The sequence below is a fragment of the Hevea brasiliensis genome, chromosome 1, assembly GCF_030052815.1.
Source record: "Hevea brasiliensis isolate MT/VB/25A 57/8 chromosome 1, ASM3005281v1, whole genome shotgun sequence".
Lineage (NCBI taxonomy): Eukaryota > Viridiplantae > Streptophyta > Magnoliopsida > Malpighiales > Euphorbiaceae > Hevea > Hevea brasiliensis.
Genome location: NC_079493.1, coordinates 38070223 through 38079821, shown reverse-complemented (window position 1 = coordinate 38079821; position 9599 = coordinate 38070223).

Genomic DNA, 9599 nt, shown 5'->3' with positions numbered 1-9599 from the left:
GGACCACAACTTCCCACTGGGTTACCCATCGCTAGGGCACCGGCTCATTTAACTTGGTTGTATTTTATTTCTAAAATTTTTTCCTAAATTTTTCTCATTAATATTTGAGTTAATTACGGTTCCTCACTTTAGTTTAAATATTTTTCCAGACGTTCTAACTATCCAGACCAATACTAGTCATCGAAACAGTAGAATGTATGGAATTGCTACAGTGAGGGTGTTACACATTGGGCCATACTTCCTTTATGGAAATTGTTCCTCTATATTTTAACTTTAGTTTTCTTTTTGAATCACCCCATTTAAAGTTTTAAAACTCTAGTTATACTCAAATACTAAGGATTGCTCAGGATGCTAAATCCTGTGAGTCTATTGATTTCAAAATTTTCCATCTTCTTTGCCATACATTCCTACGCACTTAGGCTTAGAATTGGGTCCAGATCCCTAAAATAAAGATTTATGCCTTCATCTTAGCTTTTCAGATCATTTTGAATAATGTCAATTGAATTTTTCTAGAGAAAGTTATGGTTAAATTACCAAAACTGGTTCATTGTCTTTTTCTGGTTCTAGAACTAGGCAGATTCTGGAATCTAACTTTGTCTAATAATTTGGACATGCTACAGTCATTTTTAGGTCCAATATCCCTCATATGAGTTGTTACCCTATGTTTTAGGATCACTCAGGTTCGAGAATCATTATTTTTGCAGTTATAGAGAGTCATTTATAGCCAATGAACTGACCTGGACTACTAAACCCTATACCTTCAGGATTTCAAGGTCAGGTCAGCATCTTTGGTTCCCATTTTAGGGTACTTGCACTCATAATTTGAGAAAGGTTCCGAAATCAAAGTTCAAGTCTTGTTTCTTAGATTTCCAAAACAGTTGAGCTCATCTCAATTGGAGTTTTCTAGCGGGAAATATTATCCAAATACTGTTATGAGGTCAAGTGTCTATTTGGTTCAATTTCAGGATTTGGATAGCTGACTTATCCAAGAAATTTGTCCAAGTTGCATTAGGTTCTGGGTTTTGGTCAAAATACCAAATTTGTAGTTCTAGGTGTTATAGAAATTTTGGCTTTGGTTTCACTGCATTTTCAATTTTTTAGACCAAGTTATGGCATTTTTGCCACAACTGGTAGGATTGGTCAATGTCCAGGATTTTCTGGGTAATTTTAGTTCTGGCAATTTTAATGAGCTAATTTTGGTTAGCAATTTGATTAGGTTATGGTCAGAATTAGGGTTTGTGTTCTTCATAAAAAATGTTATACTATGTCTAAGCTTTCGAATGGTTCTAGAATCAAGTCATTCTGATCTTTCTAGAGTGAGTTATGGTCATTTGAACATTTACTGTTCATATGGTCATTTTTCCAGGCCCAGCATTTGGTTACCCGAATTTAAGCTAAATATAAGTCACTTTGTGTTGGTTTTCCAGGTAGAGTCTCTTCATGAAAAATGTGGAAAATTATCATAGGTTTCATCTCCAATTGGCCTCACACCAATTGGAGCAACACAACTCTACTTATGGCCTAAAAACCACACTGGACTCAAGGTCCAAATTCCTGCATAGAAAATCAGCACTCCCAATATCAATTCCACCTAACTCCCAAACTTCAATTCACATTCATGGTACTTCAAATAGTCAACAAACAGCCTCAATAACATCAATTTCAAGCCACAACTCAAAGTTCCCAAATTAGGTCAAAAACCCTAACTTCCATACTCATCTTTCATGCAAACACACACCAAACCAACTTATCTATCACATATGCTCATCAACAACTCTAATAAACAATTTAATTCAATAAAAAATCATCAAATCCCAACTCTTCTCATGGCTACCAAGAATTTGATCTTTCAATTACTTATCATTTTCTTTCAATTTCATGTCATACAAACTCATTTCAACATGCTTATAACAATTAAAAAAGAGAAGAGGTGGGAATCTTGCACTAACCTTATTTATAAAATTTCTAACCCTCCAATTCTTCAATTTCCTTGCTTCCTTTAACTTCCAATCTTCTTACCAAGGTGTAACATCAAGATTGTTAGGGGAATTATGGAGAGAAATGCATGGAAATTAAGCTTAAAAGATTGAAAATGGTGGAAAGGTGGTTATAGAGAAGAATTCGGCCAACTTGGGTGGGAAGAGGAAGATGACTTGTTTTGGCTTTTTGTGATTTTTATTTCCTTTTTATGTATTTATCCACAAGTTAATTAAATTAATTTTTTTAGGTCACTATGACATCATGCTTAGGTCATAATTACATTTATATTTCTAATTCTTTCTTTTCCTTTTTCTTTTCCCTTTTTCATTACATAATTCAATATTTTTAATTTATTTTTAAGGTTTCATTCTCTCTCTTTTTGGTTGACATTTAGGTCAAAATTCAACACTGAAGGTAAAATGACCAAAATGTCCTTCTTTGGATTTATCGAGTTATATTTGTCTCTATCGATTGGCTAAATTTTCTTAGATTTTCTTTGACATTTTTATTGTCATTTAAAATTCATAAATCCTCCAATTAAGTCCTAATATTTATCTTACAGGATTTACCCATGGGTCTGGGGTTGGCAACTGTCTTCATAGTCACTTCCCATTAGGGTTACCCATCACCGTGACCTCCGGCTCATTAAACCGAGTTACACTTCGCTTCTTTAATTTTTCCTTAATTTTAATTGACCTTTATTCCATCAATTTATGTCTCCTTACTCTATTTTAAGTGTAGCTCCAGATATCCTGGCTATCCAAATAGACATTAGTTATCGGAACAGTAGAATGTATGGACTACCTAAAGTGAGAGCATTACAGCATACTAGTTAGACATCCATATGTCTATTATGTATACATCTGTCATGTTAGGCACGAGGCCAGCGAACAGGTATAAAGCCATAAATCATAATAGGCACAATAGCCAACGGGCAGGCATAAAGCTTGTAGAACAACCGTATATGACATATATTGTTTATCAATGATTATTCCTGTGGGCAATAGTACAATCTGTAGTCCCTAATTGGTATACCAATCGATCCATGCAATATACATAAGTCTAGGAATACTTTGGGCAAAGTACTATTATTAAGTACTTATTAGTGTCATTATTTCATGTTATGTACTATTTGTAATTCATAGCATTTTCAAGTTACTTGTGATGGGAAACATAAGTCCCACATGCATATTGATGTCACTTTTATATTTAGCAAATAATTTTAGTTATCATATGACACGTCATTTTATGAACCTTTCTCAAGGTTCAGATTTGGTATCTTAATTTCACCTAGCAAATTGGTTAAGATGTAGCCACTGTTTGGCCACACTTCCTCCATAGAAGTTGTCCCTCTATGTCTTATCTTTGTTTTCCTTTTCAAATCATGTCAATTGGAGTTTTAGAACTCAAGTTATGATCAAATTACCAAAACTGGTTCACTGACCCTTTATGGTTCCAAAACCAGGTAGATTCTAGAGTCAAACATTGTCTATTCATTTGGGCATGCTACAGTCATTTTTAGGCCTAATGTTCTTCATATGAGTTGTTACCCTATGTCTTAGGGTCACTCAAGTTCAAGAATCACAATTTTTTAGGTTATGTAGAGTGAGTTATAGCCAATCAACTAACCTAGACTCCTGAACCCTGTGCCTTCAGGATTTTAAGTTCAGGTTAGTGTTTTTTATTCCAATTTTAGGGTTCCTACACTCAAAATTTGAGGAAGATTCCTAAATCAAAGTTGGAGCCCTATTTCTTAGGTTTCTAGAATAGTTTGCCTCATCCCATTTGGAGTTTCCTATTGGGAGATATGGTATAAATACTGTTCTAGGGTCAAGTGATTATTTGGTTCAATTTCAAGTTTAGGCATGCTGAATTATCCTAGCAAATTGACCAAGTTCTATTAGGTTTTGAGTTTTGGTCAAAACGCTAAAAGTGTAGTTCTAGGTCTTATAGAATTTTTGGTTTTGGTTTCACTACATTTTCAATTTTTTGGACCAAGTTATGGCATTTTTACCAAAACTGTTCGGGTAGGCCTAAATCCAGAATTTCAGGTCAGTTTTAGTTCTAGTCAGAATTGTTAACCTAATTTATTCTAGCAAATTGGTTGGGTTAAAGGAAGAATTGGGCTCTATTTTCTTCATGAAAAATGCGCTCCTATGTCTAACCTTTCCAATGGTTTAAGAATCAGGTCATTCTGACCTTCCTAGAGTGAGTTATGGCCATTTGAACATTTACTGTTCATATGGTCATTTTTCCAGGTCCAGCATGTGGTTACCCAGATTCAAGCCAATTTTAGGTCAAGTTAGGTTTAGTTGTTGGATAGCATATCTGCATGAAAAATGTAGCAAATTGTCCTAGGTTTCATGTCCAATTGGTCTCACACCAATTAGAGCAACATAACTCTACTTATGGCCATAAAAGTACACTGGACTCAAGGTCCAGAATTCCTGCATGAAAACAATAATCCCAATTTCTTAATTCCACCCAACTCCCAAACTTCAATCACATTTATTGTGAAGCCCCTTACCTGTCTATAGTGCAGCTGAGTAAAGCGTGCCACATTCGGTGTCGAAGCACCCTATCTTTTCTTGTCCTGTCTATTGTTAATTTTTATACTTCATAGAAAACCTGTAGTAATTTTTTTTTTGTCACAAATTATTTCTGCGGAAACCCAGATAGAGCCTCCTCTGTTTTATTAGCATTTGGCGGGTTCCAATGTTTTCCTGTTAAAAACAATTTCATATCTATCTCATATTCCATATGTCATATCATATCATTTCTGCTCATACAATTTCAAAATATAATATATATATATATATATATATATATATATATATATATATATATATATATATATATATATATATATATTTCATTCATTCATTCATATGAAAGTTTATAAACAAAAGTTCACAACTTTATTTACAATCCAAATATAATTACAATTTATTTTCAATGTTCAAAATGAGTTACACTATATTTACTTATGTATAATAAATAAAATACAAAATCTAATAACATGGGCCCTACCAAAATAAATACTGCTAAGGTGACAAGCAGATACTATCAGATCTGCAATCTCTGTCAGGGCACTACTGCTGTAGCTGCTGCTGTGGCTGTGTCTAGCCTCCAGTACCTACGCGATGGAAAACAAATGAACTAAGCAAATTGCTTAGTAGTGCATAACTTTAAAGAAAAGTAACTAAATAAATAAAATAATAATTCTAGGTAAATTTCATAAATTCTAAGTCATTTATGAATTTTCTGCACTTTGGAAACAATTAGACTTAACAGTATCTTATCTATGCATTTATTTTATTTTCAATCTTTTTAAAATCATATCAGTGCCCAAGTAACCTATAATAGACTATAAAGGCTGGATACATAGGAGTATACTGGTTAGACCTCCATATGTCTACCCTGTATACAACTGTCACGTTAGGCATAAGGCCAGTGGGCAGGCTTTTAAAGCCAGAAATGAAATCAGGCACAATGACCAGCGGGTAGGCATATAGCTTATAGAATAATCATTTCAGACATATTTTTTTTATCAATGATTATTCATGTAGGCAGTACTGCTATCTGTAGTCCCTAATTGGTATACCAATCGATCCAAACTATATACATAAGCCTAAGTTTACTTTGGGCAATTAGGCATTATCAATTACTTATTAGAAATTTCATGTCATTTGTAGTGAGAAAGTGGTACCCACATACCTATTTCATGTAATTTAGTGTTTAGTAACATATTAGGGTTAAAAATCCTGCTGTAAATTTATTTGTCTTAAGAACCTTTCTTTAGGTTCAATTTTAATATCTTGACTTTACCTATCAATTTGATCAATTTGTGGCCACTGTTTGGCCATACTTGTAACACCCTCCCTAAGAAGAACTCAGTACATTCTCTTTATTCCCTGATGGTGTCGGTCCCATGACTAGAACGTTCGAAAAAATATTTAAACTAAAGTGAGGAACCATAATTAACTCAAATATTAATAAGAAAAATTTAGAAATAAATTTTAGAAATAAAATACAACTAAGTTAAATGAGCCGGTGCCCAAGCGATGGGTAACCCAGAGGGAAGTTGCGGTTCTCGCAACTAGGAGCCCTAGACCCGGGGAAAAATTCATAAAATAATTTTTGGGACTCCAGAGAAGGGTCATTGAGGTCCCTATGGCATTAGAATGCCAAGAAAATATTTAGAAAAATTTTTCAATCGGTACAGACAATTTTGACCCGTTAAGCCAAACGGAGGGCATTTTGGTCATTTCGACTTCAGAGGCGATTTTTGGCCGACTTGTCCAGTTAAGTAAATAACTATTATGATCTAAAATATGAATAAATATTGATAAAAATTTAATTAAAAATGAGTAGTAAAGAAAAGAAAAGAAATGAAGGTAAAATTGATTTATTAAGTAAGCATGAGGTCATCAAAAAAACTCTAAGCCAATCATAAAGCAACAAGGCTCATTATAAAAGTTAAAAAAGGGATTTAATTAACCTAAATTCTGCTCCTTCTTCCTTATTTCTCATCATGGCCGAACTCCCTTATCACCCATGCTCCTCCATTTTTGGTTCTTAAAAGCTTCAATTTCCATGCTTTCCTCACCCCAGAACCCTAAGTCACCTTCACTAAAACTTATCCACACACCCTAAGGAAGCTCTAGGCAGCCACAAAGAGGAGAAATTTTAGAGTTTTCATAAGTTCAATAAGTTGAGCAAAGAGGTTAGTGCTATATTTTCCCCTCTCACTCTTTTTAATTTTGTTAGAACATCAATTTAAGTTAAGAAATTATAAAAATTGGAAGTAAATTATGCATGTTAGAGTATCTTCAATTTTCGGCAGCCATGAACTTTCTTGAGGTTGATGGCTTGAATGGAATTAAAAAAAATCTATGGATGTTCCTTGATATGTATAAGTGAATTAAAAACCTTAATGGCATGTATATTGTAAGATTTGAGAACTTAGGAATTAGGGTTTTGAGGGAAATTTGAGTTTCACTTATGTAATGGTGAATGAACATTTTAAGGGTCAATTAGTAACCATTTGAGGTAAGTTGACCATAATTTGAAGTGAACTAGAGTGTTACAAACCAAATTGGTAAGCTGCCTAGTGACAGCAATAGGTGAGGCTGTGAGTCCAGCCTGTTTGGACTGCCATATCTTTGGTTGTGTAGGTTCAATTGGTATTTGGTCAATTGGACATGAAATTAGACACATAATGGCACAATTTTTCTGAAGAAACCATGCCCAAAAGACCAAAGCAAGTGGACCAAAAACTGGCCCCAATCCGGATACCCTGCAACCAGAATCTGCAGAATGACCAAATGAACAGTAATTGTTCATTTGGCCATAACTCATTGTAGAATGGGCCAATTGACCTGACATTTTTACAGCAACAAGTTAAGATATAGACAAACAACTTTCATGAAGAAACCTACCCCAAATTATGACCAGAACCTATCCAACAAGGCAGTTGTAGTCACTGTTCACTGCACTGTAGATATGGTCAATTCTGCAGTTTTGCAATCCGGCCAGCTGTGGTTTTTGGACCATATCTGAAGCTACAAAACTCCAAATGGAGTGATTCAAAAACTGAAATTCAACTAGACAAAATAAGGAACAACTTTTATGTTTACCATTTCCTCAAATTCCCACTGTAACAGTCACTAATGGAACAGTAAAATTGGGGTACAAAAACTGAAAATTCTGCTCCCTTGGTTTAAGCTTAGAAATGGTATTGGTGATTAATGCCAACAAGTTTTGAATGCAAAATGTGGTATGTTGGGAGTGTCAAAACCAATGTACCTATTTTCTATCCAAAAGTCAACATTTTTGTTGACCAATAAAGTGAATAGTGACATCAAAAACTTGAAATTCAAAAATTGAAGAATTCAAAAGTATCAAATGCCCTAGTATACCTAACAAGATTGGTTTGGATAGTTTGGCATGCCAATAGGGTTCAGTTAGCAGTACTGCACATGGCATTATGCCATTCTGTGATTTCATGGCTTTTAGCCATTCTGACCTTGTGTTGAGATTTGGCCTTGTGCCTGATGTTATTACAGCTTATTAGCTGTTCTGTTGCACACCGGCAGATGCATATGTGACCGATGGTGTGACGGCCCGAGGTACTAGATACCCGGTGCGGTTACCGTTTATCCAAATCCGTCAAAGATAGGTTACTTGGGCAACCAAATGAATGAAAGTGGACAAAGTTAACGAAATAAATGGATATACAAATACAAAACAAATAAGACATATACATTCAATGCATATTTATTTCTGTTATTTCTTTCTATTTTATTATTTGCACCACTAAGAATTATTGCTTAGCGCGTTGCTTTTGCCACGCGTAGGTTCTGGAGATACTGATTGAGAGCCCAGTAGACCACAGACTGGGTGAGACCTCCTGCAGCTCTGCATAGTGTCCGTGTCACCTCACCATCCACAGTGCATTGGTAGGACACTAGGTTTCATTTTAGTATTTTGTAACAAATTTTTTTTTTATTTTCTCATATGTAATTGAACTTATGTAATGTATTTTGATGTTCATGTAAATAATGAGAATTGTATTTGTGAATGGAAAAGTGAATATCTATCTGTGACTTGTACATGATTATCACATGAAATGAATGATTGAGAAATTGAATTTGAAAAATGTTGAGATTTTGATATTGGAGATTGAGATGATTGAATATGATTATTGGAAGTGTTTTTCACAGGTTCCGAAGAACTGTTTTCTCCATTTTTAGCCGGTACTCTGTCGGATTTTCTATAAAATTTTCGGAACCTCAAATAAATTATAATTTTAATAAAGGGCTTAAATAAATTATATTTCACAAGTTAAATTCAAAATTATTATAAAAAAAAAATTAATTAAGGTAAAATAGAGTGTGCCGGTACACCGTGTGACATAGCTTACTCAAATATACTGTACACGGGTAAGGGGTGTCACATTTAGTAGTATCAGAGCACGGTTTAGGCGTTTCTAGGCCTAGATTGAGTCCATACCATGCATTGCATTTGTAAGAGTCGAGGTGACACTAATGCAGATCTGTTTGTCTTTCTTATTTTGAATAGGATATGGACCCTACATCACAGAGAGCAGTTGAGGAGGAAGTGGAGAGTCATGCTCCACCTGCAGCAGCTGAGACTGGGGGTATGGGAGAACCTGCTCTGCCAGCTCAAGCAGAGCCTGCTCAGCCTCCACAGGCCATGTTCCAGCAAATGGCCGAATTCTTCAGACAAATGGCTGGGGTAATGCCAGCACCACCACCACCACCTCCACAACCAAAATCACACCTGGAAAAATTGAGAAAGTTTGGAGCAGTGGACTTCTTTGGCAAGAGAGAAGATGATTACATTGCAGTAGAATTGGTTAAATGTAGAGCAGATTTTAAAACAACTCCACTGCACTCCAGAGCAAAACTTGGAAGCTGCCATATCCCTGTTACAAGATGATGCATATGAATGGTGGGATACTGTGTCCAGTGAAGTACAGCCAGAATTAGTAACTTGGGACTTCTTCCTCTCCGAATTTAAGAAGAAATATGTGGGTAGTGTATACCTGGAAGAGAGAAGAAGAGAGTTCATTAACCTGAGGCAGAGGCAGCTGT